The sequence below is a fragment of the Elephantulus edwardii genome, unplaced genomic scaffold (genome assembly GCF_000299155.1).
Source record: "Elephantulus edwardii isolate Elephantulus edwardi_28Jun2011 unplaced genomic scaffold, EleEdw1.0 scaffold00147, whole genome shotgun sequence".
Lineage (NCBI taxonomy): Eukaryota > Metazoa > Chordata > Mammalia > Macroscelidea > Macroscelididae > Elephantulus > Elephantulus edwardii.
This window is the reverse complement of record NW_006399897.1, coordinates 6,154,832-6,172,547: the sequence shown is the minus strand read 5'-3', so window position 1 is coordinate 6,172,547 and position 17,716 is coordinate 6,154,832. Positions and strand designations below refer to the sequence as shown.

Genomic DNA, 17,716 nt, shown 5'->3' with positions numbered 1-17,716 from the left:
GGTGGCTCCTTGGAGGCAAGGATTCTGAGGCTCTGTCTAACATACTTTGGACATGTTGTGAGGAGAGACTTGTTCTTGGAGAGGGACATCATGCTTGGGAGGGTCGAGGGACAGCGCAGGAGAGGAAGGCCCTCTATGAGGTGGATTGACTCAGTGACTGGGATAATTGGGATGGGAGTGTCAGAGACAGTGCGATTGGCACAGGACAGAGAGGAGTTAGGGCTGTTGTACATAAGGTCGCTATGAGTCGCAGGTGACTCAACGGCACATAACAACAACAACATTCATCTTATTGGCATCGAGCTGAAACTCACTCATAGCTCACCTTCCAGAAGACCACATGGGAGGACAGTGTGTATGTCTCTATCGCAGAGTGTCTGGTTAATTTTAACTACCAAAGAAGCATGACATTTAGATTAGCACCACAGCTCCCTATGAACTGTGACAGCAAACCTTCCCTAACATAGTGCACAGTTGGTTGGGGAGGGTGGAAATGTCTAGAAATTCTGAAACTGAATTCAAGTTTAGAATGAGGGATCCAGAGGTAGTTGTAGAGGTTCCATTTTTTCAAAAACAACTCCTTGAACTCTTTGTGATTTTAACCTTCTGGTTGTTTCATGATTCATTTTTAAAAGAAGAAGGGAAAAAAGAATCATTCCAAACACATTTTTGTATTTCAGTGTGAAGATAAATCTGTATATTCAAATGCTATAAAACCTGTGCAGGTTTTGAAGTCAGTAAATGACAATTTAAGTATCTTTCTTGCATGCATTCTTCCTAAATTTTTCTATGAGACATTGCCTCACAAACTTTGGGTATGTTATCTATAAAGGCCATCTCTGGAGATGGTTATCATATTTGGTAAGGGAGAGGGCCAGTGACACAAAGACAGACCTTCAACAAAATGGGTTGACACTGTAGCTACCAGTCATAGGATTGAATGTGAGGAGGTGTATCCTTCTGCTGTGACACCAAACAACAGCCAAACCAACAAAACAACAAACTTTGTTTTGTCCCTTTATTAAATAATCTATGCTTTTTTTTTTAGCTTCCCAATTTGAGGCCAAGACAGTCTCTCAGAATTATTTAATAATCGTATGTTTTGGGCTCAGATGTTTCCAGCCATGAAAGTGGGTAGCGTTTCCATCAGCACCAGTCTTCCCTCTACAGAACCAGTACAGTTCAGACATCTTCGCTGGCTCCCCTCCTATGGGTCCAACTCGAGCCTGGGAGCACCTGACAGAATTCCCGGGCTCCAGCCGCCACTAGCCCTCCGTACCTCCCTGTCTGCTTACAGCTTGAGCTCCTTGGGCATTGGTTCCCCTCTCAGGCCAGCCAGCAAGTTGTTAGCTGCCAACAAGGACATGGTGTTACGGGTTCCGTGGGTGGCACTACCAATGTGGGGCAGGATCACACAGTTCTTCAGGGTCAGGAGAGGGTGGTCTGTCCGCAGTGGTTCTGGGGTGGTCACATCCAGTCCTGCTGCTGCAATCTGACCAGTGGCTAAGGCCTCGTACAGGTCATCCTGGTTTACCACATCGCCCCTGCTAATGTTGACAAAAACAGCTGTTTTTTTCATCTTCTGGAAGAAATCCTTGTTGCAGAGCAACTTGGTCGCAGGTGTTAAGGAGCAGGTCACCACAACGAAGTCAGACTTGGCAGCCACCTCCTGGGTGGACACAAACTCTGCCTGGAATTCTTCTGCTTCCTGAGGCCTGGGCTGCCGTCCTGTGTAGAGAAATTTCTGGACGCCGAATGGCTTCAGACGCCGAGCAATAGCCTGGCCTATGCGGCCCAGCCCAATGATGCCCACAGTGCTTTGGGTGAGGCCATAGCCACACAACCACAGGGGTTTCCAAGAGGACCAGCCGCCTTCTGCCGCCTGGGCGAGCGCAGCCCTGCCCTCCGGGGGGATCCTGCGTGTGACAAACACCTTCATGAGTCTCGCTGGCCTCATCCAACCGGCAGCCACTGGACACTGACCCACGCCATCTATGCTTTCTAAAAGCTCATAGTCTAGTACAGATAAATGGGTGGAAGTTGAAATATGCCATAATATGTACGAAGTTTTGTGCTTAATTTTACCGTACAGCATTATAAGGAAATACATACAGTTATATGATAACATTTAATAAAAAAACCTAACCTGTCTTGAGAAGTCAAGGAAAGCTGCCTTTACCAAAGGGGTACTTAAATTATAAGATATAAATAAGAGTCAGAGTGAAGGTGGCAGATAGATAAGAACTGTTGAGATACATTTCATGTAGAAGAATACTCTTGGGGTAACAGAAAGCCTGGTGCTTCCTGTGGCAAGAATAGGCTATGTGGTTGTGACAAAGAGAGAACTGAACTAATTTGGAGCTATGTAGCAGTGTCTTTCAAGGTAGAGTTTCTGTAAGCAGTAATTAGAATTTAGGACATTAACATGAAATAACAGATAACAATTGACAAATTAATATTCACCATCACAAGAATATTGAAACAGCCCAAATGTCCAACCACAATTATATGGATTGAGAAATTATGGTACATTTACAGGATGGCATACTGCATAGCACACAGGAGCAACGATTTTGTAAATCAGTACCTAATTTTGGAGGGATTGAAGAGCATTATGCTAAGTGACCTCAGTCCCATAAGGACAAATGCTATGTAATACCATTATTGGAGAACATACATGAGATTCAAGGAAGAGGAGGTAGGAGCAAGGAGGTGAGGATGGGTGGGGAGGGGTTGGGTGGGAGAGTGGTTAATCATAGAGTTGTACAATTTGATGGGTGGAGGGACAGGTGAGTAAAGGATATGGAAAAGATCTGGTGTGAAAAACAGTGAACATGAACTTTGTAAGTAGACGGGTATAAAATGAACATTTTATTTCGAAAATAATAATTTTGAATTGGCATAGTAAAGATGTAAATGCAAGTGTAAAGTTCGTCTTGAATGCAGCATATTGGATGGATTGAAGATAGGTCAATGTGTAGCACAGGGGTGCGCTTTTTCATTACAAGTCCTAGTAAGAAGTGATCATAGTGGCTTAGATATTGACAGAAAAGAGAAGATTACAAGAGATGACTAAGGAAAAAATAATCTCAAAGGACTCAGAATAGAAAGTAATTTATTTGATATCTGGTTTGTACAAACAGTAGATTCATTCACCAATAATGAAGGGTAGATTGAAAGCTGAAAGAACATCAGGTCTCTACTCTTAAGTTTACTCTTGAACACGAGGGTTTTGAAGAATCTGTTAGAAACCCCAATTTGAACTGTTAATTATAAGTTTCACAAACACACGAGTCTAGGCTATTGTAGTTATGTGTTGTTATGTTCCTTGTGACGCATAGTGGCCTGATGTATACAGCTCTGAACCATACTCTATCTTGAGCCAGTTTCATTGTCTCTGACACACTGACTCCCATCATCCCAGTAACTGAGTCAATCTGTGTCATCCAGGGTTTTGCTCTCTTGTGCTGTCAGTCCCCCCTTCCAAGCACAATGTTCTTACTCAAGGACAGTCCCTAATGGCCATATGCCTAAAGTATATGAAGTGGGACATCAAAATCTTTGCCTCCCAGGAACACTCTGGTTTCACTCTCTCCGGGAGATATCATTTAAGAGACCCAGGAGCAAAGATGAGGTTAATTAAAGTCAGAGGTATGAGAAATGTTGTTTTAGCAAAAGTAATAATTTAGAAAGAGAAAAGAACTTACAAGTATTTAAAAAAGTTTATTTTTAAGGACTTCTAGAAAAGGGTAAACCTATAAGGAAAAAAAGAAAAAGGATCACAGATTTAGAAGGAAAATTGTAAGGAATATGCCTTTGAGGATGAAATAAAATTATGTGTATAAATTTCTTACAACAAGAAATTGTTCCTTAAAAAAAGAAAAGAAATTGTTAAACAATACTCTGTGCCAGCCAATATGATGGAAATGAATAACAAATGAATTAAAGTATGTAGACCTTGGATCTCTTTGTTGAACAAGCCAGTCACCAGAAAGATGATGTTTCACTATTTCATCTGAAATATCTGTTATAATCCTGGAAGAAAATAAGAATAATTTTCCATATAAAAATAATTTAAAAGACTTTCCTAATTGAAGATATGTAATAATTAACTTGGAGGTTATCTGATAATTATCTAGGAGTATGCCACATTTTCATGGCACTGCTGTATTACTCTTGGGACTTTTTCAAATCACATTATATATAGCATCTCTCATAAGTAACCTACCCCTTTAGGAAAGTATTTGAGTTAGCTTTCTATTTCGGTACAATAAATGATTACAAATATTGTAGCTTTAGGCAGCACATATTCATAGGGTCCTTTTCTTTTGGGATAGGAGTCTAGTCACAATGTACCTGGATTTCCTACTCTTGGTTTCACTAAGGAAGCTATGATATCTTAGTTAGTAAGGAGTTACGCTGCCAGCCCACATAGTCTGAACCTACCAACCAGTTTCTCCATGGGAGAAAGCTGGGCAGTATCTTCCCCTGTGTCTTAGAGCTTCTGAAAACACACTGGAGGCTCAGTTATGAGTCACTTCCAGCTTCATGAACATCACAAGAGCAATCACTTCACCAAGATGAAAGGCAATGTCTTAGCTAGAGACATAGTTCTCATGAGGTGCTCAGTTCCACTGGTTGTGGACCAAATTCAGTCCCTTGTGCTTGTAAGCCTAAGTCTCCATTTCTGCATTAGAAAGCCTATCAGTAGCTGATAATCTTTCGAGTTAGCTGAGAATTTTGCCTGATATAATATCATTTGTTGCTTTTCTCTCTCTCTCTCTCTCTCTCTCTCTCTCTCTCTCTCACACACACACACACACACACACACACACACACACACACACTTCAGCTGGGGATAATCATTTGTTCAAGGCTGCAGTCCAAGGAAATGGTAGAATCGGGGCCCACATTTTGCCTGCCTAGCTTGAAACTGTAGTCCCTGGGCTCCTGGGAAGAGGATCATTTGTATGACAGTACAACTCTAGCAAATATCTAGATTTCTACTCCTCAATTCTACCACCTTACCTTATCTACGACATAGGATCATTATGAGTTGCAGGTTACTCGACAACAATAATAACAACACAACCACCTTATCTGCGAACTTCATGGCATTTTACACTGATAATGAAAAGATTGAATGTCTTTGGTAGTTTGAATCTACCAACAGCTCCTAGGTCAAAAAATAGGCCGTCACTCTCATTAAGATGTATATTCTCAGAAACCCCATGGAGAGTAGCTATGTGTTGGAATTGATTCAAAGGCAATGAGTTTTCTTTCTTTTTGTTTGTTTGTTTGTTTACCAACCATAACAGCCAGTACTGGATTTAAATTCTCATTAATAGCAGTCTTAAAATAATAAGGAAAATGTGAGATCTACTTTAACTTTTTGGAGGGAAAAAGAAGTAAGTCATGTAATCATTGCAGTGACCTCGGTGCTGGTAGTTTAGAGCATAGATTTTTGTCTCATATTTGAAATGTATTGGCCAGGTATTTCCTTCGTGTCTAAAAATATTTTAAGTCACTATTTACTTGAGAAATCCTTTTGGTTCCTCCACAAAATGGTTGATCTATGACAATGACTTAAATTTTCTCCAAATACTTGTGACCTGTGTGATTACAACTACAACATTTCTCTTCCATAACTCCGTGGCAATGGACTTATTCTCAATTTCTTAATTTTTAAAATAGCTTTGTCATTATCTGTCCCACTGTCCAGTCAGAAATGAATGAGCAAATGCATAGAAAAAAATATCTAACACAATTTTTTATATTTTAATACCTAACTCATTCTATTTATAAAATAACAATAACAGTCCAAAGCAATAGGAAGTCAGATTTTTCATAGTAATCAATTTTTAAATTGTCCATTCCTTTCTTCCTCACATTTAATTGATAATAAACTAAGTAAATTTTTATCATTTTATAACTTTTATGAGCTCTTTTTACTATTTTGGAAATTATTTTAATGTATTTTAGCCTAGATTTACTGGTGAATCGTTTTCTCTTTGGAAATGCACCTGGACTTAGGGTTAATTATGGACAAAGAAAAAAGAGACTTTAAATATTCAACCACATTGGATTTACAGTTGTGAAGATGGCTTCAAATAATATTTGCCCATAATCTCTGCAAATTGTAAAAAAAAACAGTCTTTTTATTTCAAAGTGTTATATGACAATTTGAATTCTGTTCTAATTATCTTGATTAATACTATGATTAGATGAATAAAGAGCAAAGTAAACTTTTTTTTCAATGGAGGAAGTAAACCAAGGTGTTCCATAGACCAGGAAACTTCATCTCATACACTTTGGATATGTTGTCAGTTGGCACTAGTCCCTGGAAAAAGAAATCATATTAGAAAGAGGAGAGGGAGACCCTCAAGTAGATGAATTGACACAGGGATGCTAACAAAGGGGTAGAGAATGTGGGAGATTGTGAGAATGGCCAGGACAGGGCAAGAGTCTGATCTATTGTTCATAAGGTCTCCATGAATTGCAGTTGACTTGACATCACCTAACAATGACAGCAGACAGTTTGTTTACCTTCCAAACAAGGAACAAAATGCTCTTATCAGGCCCAAAAGGAGGAAAGAGTACCACTGTAACTGATGAGAAAAAAAATGGTCTTTGTGCATTGTGTGTGTGTGTGTGTGTGTGTGTGTGTGTATCACATGCAACATTTTCTTATACACAGGACAATATAATATATAGTTTCTGGAGGCAAGCTATTTCAAAAGTGGATGCCACTCCTGCTTCTAAACTTGTTTTAATTGGGGAGCTCCACCAAACACTGGCTACCATGGGTAACCATTATCACATTTGATCACATTATTGCATCAGTGTCACAGTGTTCGGCATCACAACAACCACAAGTTATCTCTGTACAGCAAATCGGCAGATCTGTGCTATATAACTTAGAAGAATGTCTGACCAAAATCAATTAAAACCAAACCTGAAGGCCGTAGATTAAAATCACCCACTTTTGGCTTGGTAGCATCACTTTCTACCCACTAGGCCAACAGAGCTCTCTCTCTCTCTCTCTCTCTCTCTCTCTCTCTCTTTCTCTATGTTGTTGTTGTTATTAGGTGCTGTCAAGTTTTAGACGACTCATAGAGACCCTCTTAATGGAAGACCTGAACCCTTGTATAACTTTCATCATTTCTCAGCGTTCATGGAGTTTCCAGAGGGAATACGTATATATCTCCAACAAAGTCTCATTTCTTCTTTAAAAATGCCAAAGCACTGGTAAATGAGCACTCTACTAACCTGCAAATCACTCATTAGTTAGAAATCTTGAAATTCCCTCCAGGGGTTTAGAAAATCAAGTGGCCGCTCACAGCAGTGAGCTTGAGATTGACAGGGCATGGAGGGAAGGATGGCACTTTATCTGTGGAGCATGGCTAAGTAAGAGCTGAAATATTATAATGTTTCTCTCCAACAATGACATTAATTACTTTACACAAACTAATTATATTTTTATTGTGTGTGAGCTAGATAAATTATCCTTAATAGGATCATCAATAATAAAATGCTATTCTATTAATCACATGCAAATGCACTCTACATGTATTTTTTATGTCACAACTTTCCAAATGTATACAACAAGGGAGACTTTTCCCAGATGGCAGTAGATTACAGAGAATTTCATATCACTCCGGAAAGTTATCCAACATTCAGCTGCCTCGGTGCATTGGAAGTAGGGAATGAAATGAAATCTCCAAATCAAAGTCTTCATTTGAAAGGAAAATAAAATTTGGAAGCAGAAAAAGAAAGTTTTAGAATTAGAGAATATTTTTATGATCTAGATAACATCTGACAGATAAAAGCCAATTCAATTAATAATTTAATACTTTTAAAAATATTATATATTACATGTAAAAACTTTAAAAATTGGTTTGTATATACTTATTCATATGCATCATATTTACCTGAACTTTGTATTTTATTGTCTTTCATACACATTTTGTTTTATATAATTAATTACTGTTGCTCTATGCCTATTATCAACCTGTCATTTCAAGCCCCCATGAAATCCCTCCTATTACTTCACCCTCCTCCACCCACTAAACTTTGTTATCCTAGTGTCTTTTCTCTCTCCACTTTTTTCTGTTTTCTTCCCTCTTTTTGAATATTCTAGACATGTCTTGCTCAGTTATCCTCCTATTTTTGCAATAGTGACTTATGCAATATTTGTCCTTATGTGACTGAGATACTTCACCCAGCAAAATTCTCGTTAGTCTCTCCCAAATTATACGTTTTAACAAAATCATTGTTCCTTAGTGCTGCATTGATCTGCCTCTTTAGCACAGGAGGCAGTGTGTCAATCTCATAATCTAAAGGTCCTTAGTGCTGCATGATATTCCATTGTGTGAATGTACTATAATTTCTCAGTCCATTAGGTTGTTGATGGGCATTTGAGCTGCTTCTATTTTCTTGCTATTGTGAAAGCACTGCTATTTGCATAGATGTACACATGTCCATTCGTGTCTCTGTTCTGATTTCCTCAAGATATATTCCTAGTGGTGGAATAGCTGGACCATATGGTATTTCTATGTTCAGGTTTTTGAAGAAACACCAAACTGCCTTCCATATGCAGCTGTGCCATTTTATAATTCACCAACAGGACATAAGAGTTGCAATCTCTCAGTATCGTCTCCAAAATTTATTATTTGCTTTTTTGTTGAACTTTATTTAGTATTGCTGCTGAAGGGAATAACTAACTCATTGCTTTGATTGGCATTTTTCTGACTGCCAATAATTTATAGGACTTTTTTTTATTCAAGACAGAGTTCAGATCTGTTGTTTATAGGATCATAATGATTCATACTCAACCTGACAGCACTTAACAACAACAAGAATGTATGGTGGGTATAAAGTTTAAATGGAATATTGCACAGACAGTGATTATTATGCTACTAAGGCAAAGGTATGTGGTTCAAATCTGCCAGCTGTTCCGTTATAAAAGATAAGCAGTCTCCTCTCATGCAACTTATTGTTTCTGAAAAGCTGCTGGAGTGTCAGCTATAGGTTGTTTCCTACTCAATGTTACTCAACAGAAGTAATTGTAGATAGTTGGCATCCAGTACATGTTAATGATTGTTTTCTGTAAAGAAAAAAAGTGAGATATAAGGTAAAATATGTTGTTGTAAGGTTGATGATGACAGTGTGTAAACTGAAGAAGCAAATTGTGCACTGGTACTATCTAGACAGACCTAGCCCTTATGTATGCAGTGTGGGTAGAGTTAGTGAATACTGCTGATCCTACAACATAAACCTGTGTGTGTGCATGCACATAGGAAAAAGAGATGCAGATGCCTTAATATGTTGAAAACAATAGGTAATTTCAAGCTTTATTTTCCTCTCTAAAAGAAGCTTTTTTTGCTTTATCAGTTATGAAAAACTTCAAGAATTCAAATTCCACTAATATTTCCTACTCTAAGAAAGGAGGCTGAAAGAAAGAGACAGATTCCTTGGGAGAATTGAGATAAATACTATAAAGTATAGTATTAGATTATGAATGTAAAATACCCCATGAGTGTTAGATTATAAATGTCAAATATGTCTCAATTTTGTTCTAATGGAAAAAATTCAATATTCTTGTAAATATTGGTGTCGTCACTGTCTCTCCTTATCTTTTTCTTTCCCTCCTTCACTTTCTTGTCCTCCTCCTCCTCCTCTATCTTCCTGTTACTTCCTGCCTACAATTTTTTGAGGACTTGTAACAGGGAGAGGAGGTATGCATCTGGATACTATATTTGGAAGTAGAAGTGTCCCCATTATCTCATACAAACATTGTAAGGGATATCATTAGTTGCATCTTCTTCTTCATTACCGTCCAATTACAATTAATAAATACAGAGAGGATGATTGAAATAGAAAATCACCATTTTCAAGCACTGCAATAATAATTGTTTCAGACAAGTAGCAGTGATGGATGCTAAATCTAGTAATCTGATGAATGAAAGGAGACAAGCTATTTGCATAGTATCAAACTATCTTCTAGTAAGATAATTATTAATTCAGACCAAAATATCAACAGTTCAAACCCACCATCTGCTCTGTAAGAGAAAGCTAGACAGTTTCTTCCATAAAGACTTACAGCTTAGGAAGCCAATGGAAGGTCATTGTGAGTTTGTACTTGACTCTGCTCCATGGTAGTGAGTCTAATTGCCATCTGACCCTTAGAGAGTCCTTATATATCAGGATAGAATTGTACTCTTTACATTTTTCAATTGTTGCTTTTTGAAAGTAGGTTTCCAGTTCTTTCTTTTGAGAGGTTCTACTAGTAGACTCCATCCAACATTATATCAGTTAGCATCCAAGTATATTAACTGAACCATTAAAAGATATAACTTATAAGGAAAAAAAATAATAACTTCACAGTGAGGCAGCCTGGCAAACATCACATTCACAAAGTGATCAGAGGGAATGTCTCCAATATGAGACACCTTGATCTAAGCTTTAAGGACACAGCATCACTCCCATGGCATTACTACAAAAACTCTAGACCCTGTATTTTATAATGATGAAGAATTAGACAAGCCCAAGTCGAAGAACTTTGTGAAAATTTTTAACAAATAAATTATTCTGGGGAATTCTTAAACAAATCATCCCCAGCATATAAATCATCATCTCACCTTAGAGTGAACACATCTTGAGAAGAAATAATTTAAAGATTTATATTCTCATGTAGAATTATTCTAAAGCATTTGACAGATATGCAATATAAATTATGCAAATGCCTTAACTAAATTAATAATAATAACATATTGCCTTTCAGAACAATTTAATAGCTAGAAATCTTATTAGGGCTCCAATATTTTTTTCATGTTAAGATTAAGAAGTACTTAATGTAAGATTGTTGCATGAGTTTGCGTCATACACAACTGTGGTGTGGTAGACCAGTAATCCTGATGTAGAATTTATTTGACTGATTAAGCTGAATTTGAGCTTCTCTAGACAAATTTAGGGCTTGTTTGGTGGAAACAAAAGATATTCATCTTTATAAAATACTAATATACTTCTTGAACTGTCTGATAAAATGAATCTCTAGGCTTCAAACATGGGAAATCTCATAAACAGGAAAAGAACTCATTGAGAAATTACAATCAATAAACAACTTCAGCTTACTCAGATTGACTTCCAGCCCTACTTGAGTAAAGGAATTATATTTTTATGAAAAAGAATAAGGGGGAAAATACTAAAATAAATCAAATAAGTGCATAATATCTCACAAAGGTTGCAAGATATTGGGTGAGTAGAGTAGTTGTCACTGAATACATGATGGATGAGAGGAACATTTTCCACTTCCCTGCCCTGGCAAAATGAACATTAGGGCAGCTACAGCCTTACAGGCAGTATAATGGGAACCCTAGAGACCTGGCCAGAGAAGGTCATTCAGCAACACGTAGGTTCTTACAGGGAGGAAATGAGAATTATTTTTTGTGCCCATAAGTTCGACTTAACTAAAGTCAAGTTGTGACAGTGTCATCTTAGTTGAACCAATAGTACATGTAGGTAAAAAATGGGAGGTGTAACATGCATTTGGGAAAGGTGACTAGATTCTTTCAAGCAGAAATAGTTGCAAACAATATAAAGAAGTTACCACTTAGTTCATGCTCAGTTCACAGGGTCTCAGAAATCAGATTACAAACCGCTTCTGTACTCTGCAGTTTCTGTGGTCAAATTTTATGTCATGTCAGAGTAGACACTGGAAAACTTAGTAAAGTGTCAGATCACATTTGGCAAATATTTTGGGTATCTGTTTTCCAAGAATATTATTGCTCATTCACTCTCATTGCCATTGAGCCCAAACCATTGTGTAGCTGACATTGTAGAAGGGTTTTGGAGGCTGTAAATCACATGGGAGAATATTTGAACCACCTTTGGGTTGTTTGGCAGTGCAGCTTTTTAACAACTAGGCCATCAGGTCTCCCTAAGAATGTTATCATTTTAAATGCAAAGTAAATGGACAAACTAGTTTATCTATTTCTCTCTACATTTACATTTAGTGGAAAGTTAAATTATGAGGCTACAAGATGCAGCTACTCAGTTTCATTTTTGATGTGTTCAGAGAGAAGTCGCTGTTAGAACAGCAGCAATTAATTTGGTGAAAGGCTACTAACACATACGTAAAATTTCAATGCTTTGGAAAGGTTTGGGAGTTTTTCGTCCAGAATAATGAAATCTGCTATGCTGTTAGCTTGATTCATGTAAAGGAAAACTTGCCAGCTTTCGCCCACCACTAATCCTAAATCTGTTTTCATCTAGGTAGTACAGTATGTACTGTCGTTCTCAGCCAGAGAAGTCTTTGTTTCACAGGAAAGATAAAAAGATCTTTCATTTTAGCCCTGATTCGTTCTTTAGGAAGCTGGACATTTAAAAGCAGCTTTAGCACACATTAAATGGTTTCATTTTTTTTAATATAGTCTTTAATTGTCCATGTTGTTCCTTTAAGTTTTTGTTCCTCACAAACAAAATAATTTGATAAAATTGTTGCTTATGAAATTGGAATATGTTGTATATCAGGAGGTTTTACAGATGAATTTCCACTGTATGAAAGTTTTCTAACATCTTTATTACTTATAAATTGATAGTTTTGTAACTTCCATATACTACTCTTGCTCCATGGGTTAAAGAGGGGCAATCTACTCTGATGCAATTTATTGCCACTGAAAACCAGCTGGAGGGCCAAATACGAGTCAGTTCCAAATCCATGGTAGAAAACAACAAACATCCAATTTTTTATTTTTACTGTGATATGAGTTGCAGTTTACAAAGTACATAGTATTTTTAATCAATCATTCATGCATGCATCTTTTTTCTTTTTCATTTTTTCTTATTGCTTTGCTTACAAAGTTCATACATATTGTGTTTCACACTGTTTTAAAATCTTGATTACAATAGTCACACTTCATAAATGTGTATTTTGTTTATTTTTTTTTTCTATCTCTTCACCCTCTTTTCTCTTCTCTGGTAAATCAGATGTTGTTGATTGCCGTTGAGTCAAGCATAACTCATATCAACCCTATGTTCCAAAGAACCTTTGAGTCAAGCATAACTCATAGCAACCCTATGTTCAAAAGACCTGAACCCTTTCTATACCTATCATTGTTTCTCTTAAGTTCATAGAGTTTCCAGTGGCAGGTCATTTAGGAAATGGATGCCACTCTAGTATTTAAACCTGTATTAATCTGGGAGCTCGACCAAACACTGTCCACCATGGGTAACCATTATGGCATTTGACACACCAGTGGCATAGGGTTCAGCAACACAGCAGCCCTAGGTCACCTCAGTACAGCATATTGACAGACCCATGCTATATCACATAGAAGAAAGCTCCTCCAGAATATAGTAGCACTAGGCCTGAGGGCTGCAGGCCCAAGGGCCTAACCAACAGTTAAATACAAAGGCCCTCCACAAGGTTGTGTTGACTCTACACAAAAGGCTTAAATAAAAATAACAACCAAACATTCCACACCAACCCTCAACCAAAGCAAGAAAGCCCACCTTTCAGAGTCCAACTGCAACTGTCCCATCAGTCTATACCATATATATACACAATCTTGCTGAATGTTGTGATTAGAATAATTTGTGGTGACTTTTGCTGGATTTTAGTTACCCAATGTTCCGTTTATCTTTTTAACAACTTTGTGAAGTTGTATTACTGACTGTAATACAAGGGCTACAGTGTGCGCTTCAGATAAATATAGTATTAAAATGCATTCAGTGAGTTTTCCTATATCTTTTTATTAATATTTTACATATTTATTGAGTGGAAATATTTAATATATTTATTCATATGGTTAGGGAACTCTGGTAGCCTCGTGGCAAGAAGCTGCACTGCAATCCTGAAGGCACACCAAACACTCTGCAGGAGAATTATAGGCAATTGCCTCTAGTGGGACTGTCTTTGAAAACCCACTGAAGGTCAACTATGGGTTGGTTCTGACTCTATGGTACACAAAAACAACAACAAACAAATACCTTGCTCCCTGCTGAAGCATCTGGAGACATCTATGAATGAGAAAGAGAAATCCCTGCGAGAAAGAACAAGACTTAACAGTCCGCACATATGCTAACACAAGGATCTCTACTTAACACATAGAATTAAATGTTCAACTACTACAAAAAAAGCTGACAGTGCAAACAAACCCAGAAATACCTCAGCAGAAAGGCCTGATGATCTAGTTCCAAAAAGTCACAGCCACAGAAACCCTTGGGGAAGCACAGTCCTACACTGAATTATGTTAGATCTCCACCTTTAGAATTGATTCTTCTGCACAGTTGACAAGTCCAGAAGGTGTGGGGACTGAGTAGAGGGTGACTATGGGTGGGGGGGGGGCGGAAGGGAGAAGAAGAAGAAGAAGAGGAGGAGGAGGAGGAAGACATGCAGATGCAATACAGGCTCTAAAAAATCTGCCCTGAGCCCTGGGTCCCAAACAGCCCTCCTAGCATCCTTTGAAAAAAATAGAATAATGTTTTAGAAAATTCAACATTTAGTGAACAGACTTCTGGTAATGTGGTTTTTGAGCAAATTTTCATCAGCACAGGCATTGGAATATGATATAACAGAAATAAAGATTTAAGAAAGGGTGTTCAGGGTCCCCCATGTTGTGTAATGTTTTATGAGTTCATTGTTTTTCAGTGCTGCATAGTATTCCATTGTATGGCTATATCTTAGTTTTTCTATGCATCATTTGTTAATGGGCACTTGAGTTGCTTTCATCTTTTTTCTAGTGTAAATAATGCAGCAATAAGCAATGGGTGTGCATATATCTGTTTGGATGGCAGTTATGGTTTATTATGAGTAGTGACATTGCTAGATCAAAGGTATTTCTATTTCTAACCTTTTGAGAAAGTGCCAAACTGCTTTCCAAGTGTTTATACCATTTTACACTCCCACCAACTGTAAATAATTGTTCCAATCGCTCCACAGCTTCACCAGCATTTATTGATAATGACCATTGCATTGAAATGGATGAAAGAAAAAACTGTCTAAAAGGAATATATGATTAGGCTTTGTATGCATGTTTACAGGCTGGAATAAGAGGTATAACATTGCAAAGAGGACTGGAGAGGGGGGAAGTAGGTAATTGTGCAACAGTGAATGAATATTAAAAAAAGAAAAAGTTTACTGGAGGAGGAAGAAGGGAGGTAAAATGTGGAACACTGAATGAATGAAAATTTAACTTCTCTGTAAATGTTTGTTAAAATCACCATTAAAATAAAATTTTGATTAAAAAAGCTTAAAGAATGGGAAAGGAAAGAGGAGAAAAAATGTGACATTTCATCTAAAGAATGTAATACTAAACTAACTCATTGTCATTACTTGGTACCTACTCATAGCCCTCCAGAAATCCTTAAATAAATATTAGTGGGTTGGTTTTTTTTTTAATAATGCAAGTGGTTTGAAAAGATGAGGTTTTCCAATGGAAATAAAAAGGAGAATGAGGAAGAATTGAAAATTTATTCTAGTTAGAATAATATTTAAAAACCCCCACAAATCACAAAACTCATTTTGGCTGAGGTGGAACCAACTTTAAGTTGACCCACCACTGGGTTTCCATGCTAAAATCTCATGAGAGATTGGCATTTGAGTTACTGGTGTGACTTGCTATAAGCTAGACCTCCAAAGTTCCTTTTTAAATATTAAAAATACCGCAAAAAACTGATAATAGACAAGTCATTTTTAAAGCATATCATTATAGCCAGTGATTATTTTCTAAAGATAATTTTGACTGCATGATTTTTTTAAAACTAAAATGCTGACAAGAATTATATAAATAACAATTCCCCTTTAAAAGAAAACTCTGGTGGCCTAGTGGGTAAGTAATTGTGCCACCAACCCAAACAATTCCCTTTTAAATGATCAAAATTTGAGCAAAACTGAGAAAATTTTTAAAAATGTATGACCAAATTACTTTTATTCTTAATATACAGTTTCAATATGTAACCAATGTATTTTTTAAAAAATTAAACAAACTAGAAAAATTAGTAAAGTATATTAAGGTTTGGCTTACAAAATAGAGGATAATAAATAACCAGTAACATGTGAAATATTTACCTTATTAACCAAGTAATTTTATTTAAACAAAACAACATCCAAAATTCAGCATTATCATTCCTACTTTTAATCTAAAAACTGTTAGATATTATTTAAAAATATTAACAAAATTACTTTTACCATTTTTCTTTCTTTTGCTTGCTTATAATATACAAATACAACTTGTCAGTGGAAAAGAGTTAAATACTGAAAATTTTTTTCTTGTATTCAAAGTATCATTTTTTACTATTAGCTTTTAACCTTTATCATTAAAAATAACATTCACTTAGAATTATATGGTAGTTAATATAAGTTTTCAAGTTTAATTTATTCAGAACCATTTTTCAAAATATTAAACTATTACATAAACATAAATTGTGCAATAAATGAGCATTGATTGTTGCACATAAAAATAAAGGTTACTGTCATGAATTGAATTGTAGTTCCAAAATGTGTGTCAATTTGATAGTGCTACAACAGCCAGTTTAGCAGTTATGTGATGATATCATCATCCTTAATGAAATCTAATGTTACCAGCCAGTCATTTTAAAGGAATTTGGGTAGAATGTTTTTATGTTGTTGCTAGACACCGTGGAGTCAAAGATAACTCATGGCAAACCCATTGAATAACAGGTCTGAACCCTGCCTGTCCTGTACCATCCTCATCATCTCTGACACACTTGAACTCATTGCTGAGTCCCTGTATACATCCATCTTACTGAAGGTCTTTTTCTCTTTCTCTGACCCTTCACCTTCCAAAGCATTATGTCCAGGAAATAACCTCTCCTATCAACATGCCCAAAATATGTGGTAAAATCTTTCTCATCTTTGACTGCTAGAAGAGTTCTGCTTGTATGTTCTCCAAGACATAGCTGCTTGTTTTTTTTGGCAGTCTGTGAGATATTCAATACTCTTCTCTAACACCAGAGCTCAAAAACATCAATTCTTTTTCTGTCATCCATATTCATTATCCAATTCATATTGTCAGCTCTAATCTCATCTCAAGTGATGGGGAAGACCATGATCTGAATTAGATACAACTTAATCTTCGTTACTCCTCAGTTATTTGGAGACATACCTGACTTGAAAGCAGATTTGCCCAATGCAATATGTCTTCTGACCTCCTGAGTTCTGATACAAAGAGTGTTAATTGTAGATCCCAGTAAAATAAAATCATTCATCATTTTAGTCTTTTCTCACTCTTTAATTCATGAGGTTGTTTACTGATCCCATGGTGAAGATTTTGTTTTCATGATGTTGAGATACAATGCTTATTGAAGGCTATAGTATTTGATTCTATGCAGCAAACACTTCAAGACCTGTTCACTTTCAGCTAGCAATGTTGTGACATCAGAATAAAGTAGATTGTTGATGAGTCTTCCTCCAATTCTGATGCAATAGTCTTCTCCATATAGTTTGGCTTTCTCTAATGATTTGCTCAGTATATAGATTAAATAGGTATGGACAAGGTTATAACCCTTCTTATTCAAGTCACAGCCTTAATGTGATATAGGAGGAGATTCTATGCAGTGTGGCTTACATATCCTTTTACCCAAGAAGTAAGTGAAAAACAGTTCTGGCATTGAAGTCTATGGGGGAGAGAATAGTCTAAAAGTATTATATTTTAGGGCATTATTTTTATCGTAGGAGTATGCAATGAGGGTTGCA

General features: G+C 36.7%; 1 protein-coding gene and 1 pseudogene across 1 annotated transcript in view; one reads left to right on the top strand and one right to left on the bottom strand.

Annotated features, from left to right (window-relative positions):
* The window catches only part of FAM155A (family with sequence similarity 155, member A), a 907,798-nt gene that overhangs the window by 574,325 nt on the left and 315,757 nt on the right, over nucleotides 1-17,716 (top strand). The gene's annotated exons all lie outside the window — the stretch shown is intronic.
* Nucleotides 1,292-2,095, bottom strand: LOC102860547 (annotated as a pseudogene).